General features: G+C 46.2%; 1 non-coding gene across 1 annotated transcript; it reads right to left on the reverse strand.

Moving 5' to 3' along the window:
* Window positions 1–13,421: 13,421 nt before the first annotated feature.
* On the reverse strand, window positions 13,422–13,559 carry LOC114812553. The gene has a single exon (XR_003760204.1). It is a non-coding gene; the product is annotated as a small nucleolar RNA SNORA7 (small nucleolar RNA).
* Window positions 13,560–15,914: the final 2,355 nt, after the last annotated feature.

Consider the following 15,914-nt stretch of genomic DNA (forward strand, 5'->3'; position numbering starts at 1 on the left):
CTCTGCCACTTGGCAGCTGTGGGACGGTGGGCGAGTCACTTCACTTCTCTGTGCCTCAGTTCCCTCATCTGTAAAATGGGGATTAACTGTGAGACTCACGTGGGACAACCTGATGACCTTGTATCTCCCCCAGCGCTTAGAACGGTGCTCGGCACAAAGGAAGCGCTTAACAAATACCGACATTATTATTATTATAATCAAGGAGCGATAAGATAAGTGCTCGGATTAACGAGGTAACAGTTTGGGTTAAGAGGAAAGGATGGATTTTTAACAATGTTACCAAGGTTAAACTGACAGAATTTGGCAATAAATTGAATATGTGGTTAGAATGAGAAAGAGGAGTCAAAGATAACGCCAAGGTTACAGGCTTGTGAGACAGGAAGGATGGTGGTGCTGCCTACAGTGATAAGAAAGGCGGGGGGAGGACAGGGTTTGGGTAGGAAGATAAGGAGTTCTGTTTTGAAGACGTTAAGTTTGAGGTGACGACAGGACAGCCAAGTAGAGATGCCTTGAAGGTGGGAGGGAATGTGAGACTTCAGAGAGGCAGAGAGATCAGGGCTGGAGATATAGATTTGGGAATCACCCAAATTGTGAATATATCAAATATATATCAAATAGATCATTCGTTTGTGAGTATAAAAATTGGGGAAAAATCAAACATTTCCCTAGTTTAGTTTTCTCTTGGAATCAGGTCACAGAGGTAGACTTCAGTGGTATTCATTGAGTATTAACTGTGTGCAGAACACTGTACTAAGCATTTGGGAGAATACAATAAATAATAATAATAGTAATAATAATAATGTTGGTATTTGTTAAGCGCTTACTATGTGCAGAGCACTGTTCTAAGCGCTGGGGGAGATACAGGGTCATCAGGTTGTTCCACATGAGGTTCACAGTTAATCCCCATTTTACAGATGAGGTCACTGAGGCACATAGAAGCTAAGTAACTTACTCACAGTCACCCAGCTGACAAGTGGCAGAGCTGGGATTCAAACCCATGACCTCTGACTCCCAAGCCCGGGCTCTTTCCAGTAAGCCACGCTGCATAATGTGGGTATTTGTTAAGTGCTTACTATGTGCAGAGCACTGTTCTAAGCACTGGAAGAGATACAGGGTAATCGGGTTGACTTCCGTGAGGTTCACAGTCTTCATCCCCATTTTCCAGATGAGGTCACTGAAGCCCAGAGAAGTGAAGTGACTTGCCCACAGTCACACAGCTGCCGAGTGGCAGAGCCGGGATTCGAACCCCTGACCTCTGCCTCCCAAGCCCGGGCTCTTTCCACTGAGCTACGCTGCTTCTCTCTTGTTCCTTTACCCGCAATGGGTAATCAACATTATCGACTCTCTATAGCCTCGGCACGAAGGGGAATTCATCTGGGTCCCAACCTCAGACACAAGTTTGCCTTTTGATAACGACAGCAAAAAAGTTCCATTTGTAGGGGCTGGGATGAGCACGAGGCAGAGGTCAGCAATTCAGCACAAAGAAGGCAATAAAGAACCCGTCTGCTTTTCCCTTGGCAACCAGATGAAATAGAAACCACAGTCGTTGGGGAGGATACGCTGTGAATGCAGGAGGTTAATGGGGAACGCTTCCTCCTTCAGGCGTTCATTGAAAAGTTTTGGGCTATTTTTTTCCCTAGATCAGCTTCAAATTGAGGGTTCCTGGAAATGGAGGCCCAGTTCAAGCCTCTTCCTGAACCAGCTATTCCTTTGAAAAACCTTGGCTCGCTTTCCATCTTTGTCTTGATCTGTGGGCGAAATTGGCTACTTTTTGCAGCCCAAATCCGAAGATGGAATTGGAGTCCCAGCACACTCATCTTTTTCTGAGGAAGACTCATTCCTCAGCCCTTCAGAAGTAGGAGAAGCAGCGTGGCTCGGTGGAAAGAGCCCGGGCTTGGGAGTCGGAGGTCAGGGGTTCGAATCCCGGCTCTGCCGCTTGCCAGCTGTGTGACTTCGGGCAAGTCACTTCACTTCTCTGGGCCTCGGTTACCTCAACTGTAAAATGGGGATGAAGACTGTGAGCCCCACGTGGGACAACCTGATTACCTTGTATCCCCCCGGCGCTTAGAACGGTGCTTTGCACGTAGTAAGCGCTTAAGGAATACCACCATTATTATTATTAGGAGGAGAGGAGTGGAGAAGCAGCATGGCTTAGCAGAAAGAGCCCGGGCTTGGGAGTCAGAGGTCATGGGTTCTAATCCCGACTCCACAGCTTGTCAGCTTTGTGACCTTGGGCCATTCACTTCACTTCTCTGTGCCTCTATTACCTCATCTGCAAAATGGGGATGGAGACTGTGAGCCCCACGTGGGACCATCTGCTTATCTTGTATCTACCCCAGTGCTTAGAACAGTGCTTGGCACATAGTAAGCACTTAGCAAATACCAACATTATTATTATTATTATTAGTTGGGTTCCATCAAACTAACCTAGCCAGTTCTTAGTTGGCTTAAGTCCCTGCCTAAAGTTGTTGTTGGAATGTCCAATCTCTGGACTCAGGGTCCCCCATTGAGCGTCCCCAGTTGCTTTCCATCATTACCCATTTATTTTACCCTATTACTTTGCAGATGGAAGCAACGTGGCCTAGTGGATAGAGCACAGGCCTGGGAGTCAGAAGGACCTGGGTTCTAATCCCTTAATAAATACCATTGAATGAATGAGTGACTCGATCAGTCAATCCCGGCTCTGCCACCTGGCTGCTGCGTGACCTTGGGCAAGTCACTTCACTTCTCTGTGCCTCAGTTACCTCATCTATAAGATGGGGATTAGGACTGTGAGCCCTATGTGGGAGAGGGACTGTGTCCAGCCTGATTAACTTGTATCCATCCCAGCACTTAGTACAGTGTCTGGCACATAGTAAACACTTAACAAATACCATAAAAAAATGGAGGATGAGTCAGATGAGAAAGAAATGCGTGATGAAGGCAGAAATACCCTGCTGTTCCTATTCAGTCTCCTCAAAGGCATAATTCTATTGTTCTATCGAGAGCCCTGTCGTCTTACCTTACCCTACAGAGAGGCACTTTTCAAAAAAGCTTAGTTGCCATTTTCCCAAAACACTCTCTGGTGATGAGTAACAGGGGAACAGGAGGGTTTCAATATATTTAGCACCACATTATGATCATCAGACAAGAGTCTGGGTGAAGGGATTAGGATTAGACTGTAAACCCGTCAATGGGCAGGGATTGTCTCTGTCTGTTGCCGAATTGTACATTCCAAGCGCTTAGTACAGTGCTCTGCACATAGTGAGCGCTCAATAAATACTATTGAATGAATGAATGAATAAAGGATTGGAGCTGTAGTTTCATCCTCTTTCGCTTACCTCTCTTGCCAAACAAGTCCTGCAGTTGGATTCCCAGCCCAAGAGACCGGGTGGGTGATTAGAGGTGAGTATACAAAGGGTTGAAAAATCAAATATTTCCCTAGACGTTTTTATCTGGGGATCAAACCACAGAGGTAGTCATCAGCGGTCTTTATCGAGCGCTTACTGTGTGCGGAGCACTGTACTCAGCACTGGGAGAGTACAATATAACGGAGTTGGCAGGCCCGTTCCCTTACGCACAGGCAAAGGAGGTCAGAAGAGCTACAGGCAGCGGGAGAATGGGAAGGGAGAGGGCATGGGTGTAGTAGAGCTGGTTGGGAGAGGCATATGCTAATCCTCCACTTAGCGCTCTTCCCTGGCTTCCTCCACCCCACCCTGCCGAAGGATGAGATTTGCCAAACTCATTAATAAGGAATGAAGGAGATCCAGGCACCCACCGATACAGCAGTGCCGGTGACATGGACAAATTAGAACCATCAGCCGGGGTCTTGTCTTATGCTTTCGAGTCATCTCCGACCCGTAGGGACGCCACGGACGCGTCTCTCCCACGGTGCCCCACCTCCATCTGCCGTCGTTGTGGTAGCGGATCCGTAGAGTTTCCTCGGTAAAAATATGGACGCGGTTTACTTTCGCACAATCAACTTGAGTGTCCGCTCTCGACTCTCTCCCATGCTAGCGCTCCCCTGCACGGGTGAGTTTTGATTTGTGGCAGATGGCCTTCCACTCGCTAGCCACTGGCCAAGCTAGGAATGGAACGGGGAGGCCTCCGCTTGACTCTCCCTCCCGTAGTTGCGACTGGTGCGACTACGTGCTCTGCACACAGCGAGAGCTCGATAAATACCATAAATGATGATGATACCATAATGACATTCTAATCTTGGATGGAGGAGAGGCCGTTGGATTCGCCAAGAAGGAGATCATTTATGATCTTTGAGATGGCGGTTTCTGTGGAGTGAAGCGGACGGAGGCAGATCGGATTGGGTCAAGGAGAGAAATGGAGGAAAGGAACTTGAGACTGCAGGCGTAGACAACTTGCTCGAGGAGTTAGGAGAGGAATGGTAAGAGGGAGATGGGGCGATAACTGGAGGGAGCTGTGGGGTCAAGGGAGGGTTTTTTTAGGATAGGGAAGATGTGGGCATGTTTGAAAGAAGTGGGGAAGAAAGCATTGGAGAGCGAACAACTGAAGTGGTCAAGTTGAGGAAAGGAGGGGCAAGTGCTTTGATAAAGTGCAGAGGGATGGGGTTGGATGCACAGGTGCAGGGGGTGGATTTTGAGAGAAGGCAGGACGTCGACTCTTCAGATATCGATGGGAAAGATGAGAGAGTTGAAGAAGGACCAGGAGGAGGGAGGGACTGGAGAGGAGCAGGGGAGATTATAGGGAGATCACGTCTGATGGTTTCAATTTTCTCAATTAAGTAGGTGGCCAGGTCATTAGGGCCGAGAGATGGGAGAAAGGGGAGGGGGAGAAAGGCGGGGGGGGGGCTCAAGGGGGAAGTTAAATATCTAAAACAGCTGGTGAGGGCAATGGGCATGGCTATCAATAAGGATGAGAAACTAATTTTGCCAGGCAGAGGAGAGGGCAGAGTTAAAGCACATAAGGATGAACCTGAGGGTGGACATGGTCAGCCTGATATCTAGATTTCTGCCAGCAGATGCACAGGAGTGAAGGAAGTGGACCGTGGAGGCGATCCAGGGCTGTGGGTTAGCGGTACGAGATCGAAGACGGGAGAGGGGAGCGAGAGATGATTTCAGTAAAGAAGGCGTTAATTTGGCCGTCAAGGGAAGGTAGTTTGTATATTGAGGCTAACCGAGGCATAATGACCGGAAAAATTGAATGGGGTCAAAAGATCGGAGGTCTCTGTGGGGAAACAGGATGGATTTGCAGGGAGGAGGTGTGTGGGAGAGAAGGCGGGTGAGAAGATTGTGGTCAGATAGAGGGATTTTATAAGGTGAGATGAAGTGTGTGTCTAAATTGGTGAGTGGGTGAGCTGGGGTGGAGCAGGAGGTCAGTGGAGTTGAGGAGTGATAGAGAGCGGGCAGACGAAGTGTTGTCAGTCACATCAATGTGGATATTGACGTGTACATTCCAAGCGCTTAGTAGAGTGCTCTGCACATAGTAAGTGCTCAATAAATACTATTGAGTGAATTGAAGTCCCAAGGAAGGAAAGAAAAAATAAATGTGAGAAAGGGATCAAAATGGTTCAAAAATTTGGATGCGGGGTCTAGGGGGGAGTAGATGACTGACTAGTACCTGGATTGGGTGGTAGGGAAGGAAGGAAGGGAAAGAGAGGGATGAGGGAAATGGGACGGTGAGAAGGCAGCACGGTGAAGCAAGAAGGAAGCTGACTCTTCCCCTTTTCCCAGTGAGTCTGGAGGAGTCATGAATAAGAATAATAATAATAATGTTGGTATTTGTTAAGCGCTTACTATGTGCAGAGCACTGTTCTAAGCATTGGGGTAGATACAGGGTAATCAGGTTGTCCTGCGTGAGGCTCACAGTTAATCCCCATTTTCCAGATGAGGGAACTGAGGCCCAGAGAAGTGAAGTGACTTGCCCACAGTCACACAACTGCCGAATGGCAGAGTTAGGATTCGAACCCATGACCTCTGACTCCCCAGCCCGGGGTCTTTCCACTGTGCCACGCGCCCTCTAGATAGAGCAGCAGATAATGTGTGAAGCTGCTATGTTTCTTAATCCCAGCTCTGCCACTTGTCAGCTGTGTGACTGTGGGCAAGTCACTTAACTTCTCTGTGCCTCAGTTACCTCATCTGTAAAATGGAGATTAAGACTGTGAGCCCCACGTGGGACAACCTGATTCCCCTGTGTCTACCCCAGCGCTTAGAACAGTGCTCGGCACATAGTGAGCGCTTAACAAATACCAACTTTGTCTCAGTTTCACTGTATTTTATCCTACAGTATTCTGTGTTCCTTTGTGGTTTTGCAATTTCACAGAATTGATGGCTTGAAAATAACAGTGAATGGAAGGGTGTGAAGCATTCTGCTAGTGCCAGAACAATAGTATAAGAATTTGTAATGAAAAAATCCATTGTATTGACATCTTCAAGCTTTCCATCCCTAACCCATTAATTTGCATTAAATCAGTAGTTACTCTAGTGCAATTTTTCCATAAGATGAGATTCTTTAAGAACGTAGCTGCCATGTTGTAGCAGAAATGACTGGATCTTCCTTTGTCTAGTCTGAGAAGCAGCGCAGCTGGGTGGAAAGAGCCCGGGCTTGGGAGTCCGAGGTCATGGGTTCTAATTCCGGCTCCGCCACTTGTCTGCTGTGGGACCTTGGGCAAGTCACTTCACTTCTCTGCGCCTCAGTTACCGCATCTGTAAAAATGGGGATTAAAAACTGTGAGGCCCACGTGGGACAATCTGATTACCCTGTGTCTACCCCAGCGCTTAGAACGGCGATCTGCACCTAGTAAGCACTTTACAAATACCATAATTATTATTATTATTATTAAATCCCAAATGGCTGTTAAATCTGTCTGCAACTTCATTTCATTCATTCAGTCTTATTTATTAAGTGCTTGTTGTGTGCAGAGCACTGTACTACGCACTTGTGGCTCATCTTCAACTTCTGTACCTTTCCCTTTCTCAGTGGTCTACAAGGACAAGCTACATTCTCAATAACCACTCATTCTCAATCACCTTCCATGCACCGTATCATCTCATTTTTCTGGTTCTTATGTTGCTTACATTAACCATTTTTGCTAACCGAGATCGAATCATGTCCGAGCTTTCATTTTTCTCTTCTCATCCTCGGATCCTTCTTTTTGCCGAGATGTTTGATCTTCTCTTTTTCTCTTTTTCTCACTGCTTCATTTCCTTTCTTCCTTCCCCATTTACAAACCCTTCTCTTGCCTCTTCCAAAACCCATCTCTTTCACCCCATTTTTTACTCTTCTCCTTTCTATTTCATTTTCTCTACTTTTCACTTTTCATTTTAAATTTTCCGGGCTTTGCTTTAGCATACCTTTAGCCTCTTTCTTTCTTTCCTCTTTTTGTCAGTTTTTGTGAAGCACTTTCAGATACTGCTTCTTTCATTTCCTTTTCTCCTCTCTCTTTCCCTCATCTAGATCTTTCATTTCCAGTCTCCTTTTTTCTCCTTCTCTCCCAATATGCCTCCTCAATACAATTGGTTCTTTTCTTTTTTAAAAATGATATTTGTTAAGCGCTTGCTATATGCCAGCTGCCAGGCTAAACATTGGTATAAGCCCATTGTGGGCAGGGATTGTCTCCCTCGTTGAACTGTACTTTCCAAGAGCTTAGTACAGTGCTCTGCACACAGTAAGTGCTCAATAAATACAATCGAACGCGGTCCAATCACATGTGATTTCATAAGGGCTGGGAAAATGCGAAGACTTGTGGACTGGCAGATTTTAAAGGAAGAGGGAGTTTCAGACTGGGGAAAGGATGTGACCAAGGAGTCAGAGGTGAGAGAGATGATGACGAGACATAGTGAGTAGGTGAGTAGTGAGAAGAGTGAGAGAAGTAAGAGGGAGAGAGTGGATGGAATGCCCTTAAAAGCCAATGTTCAGATTGACAGTTTTATGCCTGATGTGAAAAGGAATGGATAACCACTGAAAGTTTATGAGGAGGTGATGGCCTGACCAAAATGATGTTTTGGAAGAATGATCTGGATATTAGAGTGAAGTATGGATTGAAGAGTAGTAATTATGGTAATAATATTTATTGTGTTTACTGTGTGCAGAGCACTGTATTAAACCCTGGGAAAGGATACAGTAGAAATCAGCAAGTGACAAAAGATGGCTGCGGTTTTGTCCATACTGGATCCACCATCATCCACCACTTCTGCGTTCTGCACTGCTCCTCTGGAGTCCGTGTCACCTCTCTCCTCAAACTACTTCCGACCTCCGCTTGAGAAGTGGCATAGCTAGTAGAAAGAGCACTGTCTTGGGAGTCAGAGGTTGTGGATTCTAATCCCACCTCCGCCACTTATCAGCTGTGTAACTTTGGGAAAGTCGTCACTCTGCTTCTCTGTGCCACATCTACCTCATCTGTAAGATGGGGATTAAGACCGTGAGCCCCTCGTGGGACAACCTGATTTCGTTGTATCTACCCCGGTGCTTAGAACAGTGCTTGGCACATAGTAAGTGTTTAACAGATACCATCATCATCATCTTAGTAAGTGCTTAACAGATATCATTTTTTTGTGGGGGGGTTGGAGGGCGGGCACAGTGGGTGATGCTGCTAGGATAGTGACACAGACTCCGGGAAGGTGGCATAACCTACCCTCTTTTCTCCAATATCTACAGATCGGCATGATCACCTACAACGGCTATGATACGTTTGCATTAGGATTTGATTCTATAATCCCACTCTTGTCTGCATTTCCACCTGTGGCAGGAACACAGGATTTCCAACACTTCACCCAAAGAAGTCCAGCTTCTCAGGAGAGCAGAACCACTGGAACAGAAAATAAAGAACACGAGACCGATTCTTAGTGGCTACATGGCAGATCACAGTAAGACTTCTCTAAGATCCGCTCAGGAATAATTTACTGAGACAGGGTCATGCAATGAACAGCGATAGAAGGTATGAACACTGTTGTAAAAGCTGCAAATAATGATACCCACCACTGCCAGGCTCATATCTCCCCTCCACCACCATGTTTAGGGGCCTGTAAGGGAACGTGGACCTCCTGCAATGGTGAAATCTTATTTACAGTTTTATAACAGGATTTGACTTCTTTCCATTGTAAAAACAAATGACCACAAGAGTCACAACAAATAGGCCAGACACCTGAATTTCAAAGCCGCACTAAATAAGCTCCCTCCTCATCCCGATTTAAAATCTTACTGGACACTCAAAGAAAGGTCTTCCCCCAGCAACCCACCTTCCATTGGAGTTATCTGTGGCAAACGCCCGGTTGTGGCCACCAACCCTAAGAGCTGCATAAATATGAATTAATGATGGCACAATAATAAGAATATTGACATTAATTGACACTAATGGAAGTTTTGCCTTATGTAAAAATAATTTTGTAATTGGGCCCCTAGGCAATAGATCAGGGAAGGTTAGCAAATCCTTGGATCATTTTAAATCATTTCCTTAAATGACTCAAACTGATCATCTCCTGGGTTCATTTCTCCGGGAAGCCTCACAAGTACCTTTATCCGTAAATCTTCTTCTTAGAAATAGTATCCTACGACTTAGACTTGTCCCATTAGATTGTAAACTCCTTGAGGTCAAGGAACATGTGTTTTACTTCCAGTGTATCCTTCCAAGCACCAAAAAAGACCACTGATTAAGCGATTGCATCCTTTGTACCACCCTGAATAATTCCTTTCCAAATACTTAGAGCCTTCGTTCTTGTGGACAACAACGTTGTCCTGAAACTGTTTTTTCACAGAGTCCTTTGGGAGAATTTCTTAATAATAATAATAATAATAATAATGACGTTGGTGTTTGTAAAACACCTACTACGTGCAGAACACTGTTCTAAGCGCTGGGGTAGATACAGGGTAATCAGGTTGTCCCACGTGAGGCTCACAATCTTAATCCCCATTTTACAGATGAGGTAACTGAGGCACAGAGAAGTGAAGTGACTTGCCCACAGTCACACAGCTGCCAAGTGGCAGAGCCTGGATTCGAACCCATGACCTCTGACTCCCAAGCTCTTGCTCTTTCCACTGAGCCACGCTGCTTCTCCTACCCTCTTGACCCACTGCTTCTTCAACCTCACTGATACTTGACAACTGTCTCGAAAGAGCTGTAGAGAGCTGTAAACGCCGGTGGGGGTAAACTGGCCCTCGCCATTCATTCCTTCATTTTTTCTGTCTTGTTTTTTGAGCAGTTGCTGAGTGCAGAACACTGTACTAAGCACTGGGGAGGGTACAGTACAACAATAGACTGCTAAGAAAGGTTTGCGCCTAAACCCTAGTTTAAGCCTTCTTTGGTTATGAGAGCAGCTCTGGCCTCCCGCTACGTGCAGCCGCACACAGTAGTATTTTCTGAGCAACTACGACGGGCAGAGTACTGTAATAAGTGTGCGGGAGCGTACAGTAGAATTAGCGGCTCTGTCCGCTGCCCTTAAGAAACTTACAATCTAGTGGAGAAGACGGTTACTAAAGTGAATTACAGTATAGGAAATAATAGGGTGTATAAGAAGACGAACTACCTTGGCCTAGTTGAAAAAGCACAGGCCTGGGAGTCAGAGGACGTGGGTTCTAATCCCGGCTCTGCCTCTTGTCTGCTGTGTGTTCTTGGATTTAACTTCTCTGTGCGTCAGTTACCTCATTTTAAAATGGGGATTAAATCCTACTCCCTCCTACTTAGACTGTGAGCCTCGGGTGGGACAGTCTGAGTCCCACCTGATTAACTTGTTTCTACCCCATTGCTTAGAACAGCGCTTGGCACATAGTAAGCACTTAACAAGTTCCATAATTATTATGATTATTATTCTGATCGATGTCTTTTCACAATGTGAAGAGTACCATGAATCTAGCTTTTACTTAAATCCACGATTAGAAGTCCTTCGATATAGTCAAAAATAGTTTTGGGCAACGACAAAATTATACTGTCATAGCTGTAGTTCTAAGTGGGTGCAGTGAATAAGTTTTTTTGTTCAGCACACAGTAAGTGCTCAATAAATACCACTGATTGATTGATAAGACACTTTCATTAGTCCTATGGGGGAGAGGGTTGTGAGTACTTAAGTGTTTGGGAGACTCAAGAATACTGATGTGGAAGGACTGATGTGGGAGCTGGGGATATAAAGTGAGGACATTAATGATTAATCAGGGAAGGCCTCCTGGAGGAAGTGCCACTTCACAAGACTTTGAACATAAGAACATGTTATCTGCAGGATATAACAGGGGAGAGGCAGGGAAGGGCATAGCAAGAGGTCAGTGGTGGAAGAGACAAGGATGAAGCACAGGGAGTAGGTTAGCTTGGGAAGAACGAAGAGTGAAGAAGCCATGACTAATGGGAGAAGAAAGCTCATAAGTGGGAGGGAGAGAACCGATTGAGTGCTTCAAGATCAACTCTCAGGAATTTCTGCTTGATGTGGACAAGGATGGGTAATCAATGGAGGTTTTCTAAGGAGCGAGGAGATGTTTGCAGAACGTCATTTAATAAAAAATGATCTGGGCAGCAGAGGGAAGTGTGAACTAGAGAAAAGAGTGGCTGGAGGCAGGGATATAAGTGAGGAAGCCGATGCTGTTGGGATATGAGAAGGTTCTGGTCATTTGGCAGGAACTAAAAAGGTGAATTCTGGAAACGTGGAAGAAGAACTGACAAGATTTGGTGACAGATGAATATTTGAGTTGAAAGATTACAGGCGTTAAGGGGAGAAGGGAAGAGGGGACAGACTGGAAGAAGCAGGGAGATTAATGAGAAGGCTGGTATAAAAGTCACACTGGGATATGACAAGTGCCCGAACCAGTGTGGTGGCTGTTTAATTAGAGGAATGGGTGAATCTGGGAAATGTTGTGGAGTAAGAACTGACAAGGCTTAGTGTTGTACTAAGTATTGGAGTTGAAAGACAGGGTTCTGGGCAAGTTTTCTGTTTTTCCAGAGGATAGTATGACCCTGTTGGGTGGCCCAATGAACCCATTATCAATCCTAAATGCAGTATCCTGGGAAATACTGAATTCCTTCTCCCCCACCCACAACTACTGAGGGCTCACCTCCTCCAAGAGGCCTTCCCAGACTGAGCTTCCCCTTTTCCCTCTGCTCCCTCTGCTCCCTCTCTGCCCCCCTCTCCTCAGCTAAGCCCCGTTTCTCCCTCCCCCTTCCCTCGGTTCCTCCCTCTCTTCCTTCCCCTCCCCTCAGCACTGTGCTTGTCTGCTCATTTGTATAGATTTTTATTACCCTATTTATTTTGTTAATGAGATGTACATCCTCTTGATTCTATTTATTGCTATTGTTTTTGTCTGTCTGTCTCCCCCAGTTAGACCGAAAGCCTGTCAATGGGCAGGGATTGTCTCCATCTGTTGCTGAATTGTACATTCTAAGCGCTTAGTACAGTGCTCTGCACATAGTAAGCGCTCAATAAATACTATTGAATGAATGAATGAATGAACTCCACTTCCCAGTGATATTTGCCTGTCCGTAACCCCTTGCCCAATTCCTCTCTGCTTTGGAACTACTTTCCCTTCACACCTGGCAGACCACTGCTCTCTCCATCTTCAAAGGTCTTCTCAAAGCACATCTCCTCCAGGAAACCTTCCCTGATTAATCCCTCGTCCCCCCACCCTCTATCCCCTGCAACTGCCCCCTCAGCGTTTCCACTACACGTAATCGTTTGAGCGTCCACTACACTCTCCCATTACATTTTTCTGTGTGTCTTTTCATCCTATCGTTTCCTAATATCTGTAATTTTTTTTAGCGTCTGACTCCCCCGCTAGATTATAAGATTCTTGAGATTCCAGATCATGCGTATTCATTCTATTGCATTCTCCTAAGCGCTTAGAATAGTGTGCTCTCCACACAGTGGGCTAATGGAAAAATGTTATCGATTGATCACATGATGAGTGTTTCAAGGTTTCGTGGCACGAAGCTTTCCGTCTTTGTATGTTAGGGGTTAAAACTCATCAGTCATAGTCTTCTGGTAGCAGTAGTCTTAATAATAATAATAATGTTGGTATTTGTTAAGCACTTACTATGTGCCGAGCACCGTTCTAAGCGCTGGGGTAGATACGGGGTAATCAGGTCCCATGTGGGGCTCCCAGTCTTCATCCCCATTTTCCAGATGCGATAACTGAGGCACAGGGAAGTTAAGTGACTTGCCCAAAGTCACACAGCTGACAAGCGGCGGAGCCGGGATTAGAACCCATGACCTCTGACTCTTAAGTCCGTGCTCTTTCCATTGAGCCACGCTGCGTCTCTGCTTCTCTTCTAGTCTTGTTTTATGCCATGGAGTCGTCTCCGACCCCTAGCGCCGCCACGGACGCGTCTCTCCCGGAAGGCCCCACTTCCATCTGCAATCGTTCTGGTAGTGGATCCACGGAGTTTTCTTGGTGGAAATCTGGAAGTAATTTACCATCGCCTCCTTCTGCGCAGTTAACTTGAGTCTCCACCCTCGGCTCTCTCTCGTGCCGCTGCTGCCCAGCACCGGTGAGTTTTGGCTTGTAGCAGATTGCCTTCCATTCCCTCACCACTGGCCAAGCTAGGAATGGAATGGGTAGGCCTTTGCCTGACTCTCCCTCCCGTAGCCGAGACTGGTAGAGTACTGGGAACTCTCCAGGTGTGACCTTGAGAGGAATGGTAGTAATAATACCAGTATTTATAAAGTACTTACTCTGTGCAGGCCATTCCATTAAGTGCTGGGAAAGAATACACCATTGAGAATGAGACACAGTCCCTGTGAGCCTGCTTTGAGTTAGGGGGCAGGTAATTTTTAGTTCATCTTCTCTAGCTACTTCTTCATTTGGGGGGAGCAAAATGTCCGTCAGAGCTACTAGACTCTCTCAGAGCGATACCTAACACTGCGGCTGTCCTTACAGCAATCAAATGACCAGATCTTTATGTAGGATAGGATGGACGTATCCCTCATCGATACGACATAGTCACTGTGGTGTTTGTTAAGCGCTTACTATGTGCTAAGTACTGGGGTAGGTACAAGATAGCCACATCCCACAGGGGCTCACAGTCTAAGTAGGAGGAAGAACAGGTATCGAATCCTCATTTGGCAGGTGTTGGAACTGAGGCCCAAAGAAGCGAAGGGATTTAAGGTCCAACAGTAGGTAAGTGGTGGATCTGGGATTAAAACCCAGTCCTCTGATTCCCAGGTTTATGCTCTTTCCGCTAGGCCACACTGCATCTCTTAATATGCACTTCTTTTGTCTTTGCAGTAATGGTTTTGGGTTACATTGGGTTATCCACCCTCTCATCCATTCTCCCTGTCTCTCAGGGACCAACACATTCATTCGTTCATTCATTCATATTTATTGAGCGTTCACTGTGCGCTTTGGAGAGCACAATACAACAATAAACAGACACATTCCCTGTCTACTTTCCCTGACCATATTCCCTGAGAAAAGAGGAAAGGGGGGCTTAGGAAGGGAAGAGATGTGCTTTCAATAAGGATTTTTGCCGGGGTGGAAGAATAATTATCTATCAGATTTGAGGAGGGAGGGGTTCCGGGCCAGAGGCACCACATGGGTGAGGGACGGCGGCAAGATAGAGGAGTGCTAGGCACAGTGACAAGCTTAGCATTAGAAGAGCAGAATGAGAGGTTGAGGTTAAGGACTCTGACTGTGACGGTGACTGCAGTCGGTGACTACGGAATACCATATCTCTAGAACCCATCGCACTGCTGACAGTGCTGTGCCTTCGTTGGTTTCACTGAACAACATTTTATGTAGCAGTCTTTCCCGCCATTCAGGTCTTGGTTATTTTCTAACTGGGATGGAATTGAAATTCAGGCGATTCAGGGGACTATGTCACGGATGGAACCAGAGTGTTTGAGATGGCTGGGAGGGAGGTTATCTGAACAATTAGGGGATTTTGAAAGAGAGGAAGAGGTCTGGGGAAAAATTCATCGATTCAACAGTATTTATTGAGCGCTTACTATGTGCAGAGCACTGTACTAAGCGCTTGGAATGTACAATTCGGCAACAGACAGAGACCATCCCTGCCCATTGATGGGCTTACAGTCTAACCGGGGGAGAGAGATGGACGAAAGCAAGACAACTTCATCACGATAAATAGAATCAAGGGGATGTACATCTCATTAACAAAATAAATATGGTAATAAAAATATATATGAATGAGCACAGTGCTGAGGGGAGGGGAAGGGAGAGGGGGAGGAGCAGAGGGAAAGGGGGGAAAAGGGGGCTTAGCTGAGGGGAGGTGAAGGGGGGAAGGGGAGGGAGCAGAGGGAGCAGAGGGAAAAGGGGAAGTTCAGTCTGGGAAGGCCTCTTGGAGGAGGTGAGCAAGTGTCTTCCTTTTGCTCCTGCTGGCCAGGTCTCTCTCATGCCTTCGTTTTACTATAGTTCAGTTGCGCCTCTCTTTGGTTCTCCGCTGCACGGCAGAATGGGGTCTGCTAATGGTAGGAAGCTAAAAAAATGACAACACACCTCCCATCTGCGAGGAGCTCAGTTCCTGTTTTCTTTAACTGCGGGACTGTTTACAGCTAGGTCAACTGCAACACTTTAGTGCGGTTGAACTTAATTAGCCAGAAGTCTTCGGCCCAAGTGATGAAAGATAAGGGTAGGAAGGGCTAAGAGCGTCCGTGTGCAAGCGCACGGGCGCATGTGTGTTTTTATGAGATAATGCAATGTAATTTTGCTAAAAGGGGTGGCTCTTCTGAATCCTGCCATACTGGCCAACGGTTCCATACTGACAGCTAACTGGTGGTTCCTTAGGCCGAAGCATTTACACTAGGGTTACAAAGGTCCAGGTGACTTATGCCGTTCTACCAGCGTGTCTCTTTTCTAAATTAAATCTAGGGCGCTTTGTGAAGTGAGTTTTTTGAATGAAAAGAAGAGGAATTAGAGGCCGAGATGGGGTTCTTTGATGGTGGGACAGATCCGGAAGTCTAATTTATTTATTCATCTGCTGAATCTTGTTTAGACACTGTTTTATTCTAGGGCCTTTGGTAGGACCTAAACGGGCA

The sequence above is a fragment of the Ornithorhynchus anatinus genome, chromosome 5, assembly GCF_004115215.2.
Source record: "Ornithorhynchus anatinus isolate Pmale09 chromosome 5, mOrnAna1.pri.v4, whole genome shotgun sequence".
Lineage (NCBI taxonomy): Eukaryota > Metazoa > Chordata > Mammalia > Monotremata > Ornithorhynchidae > Ornithorhynchus > Ornithorhynchus anatinus.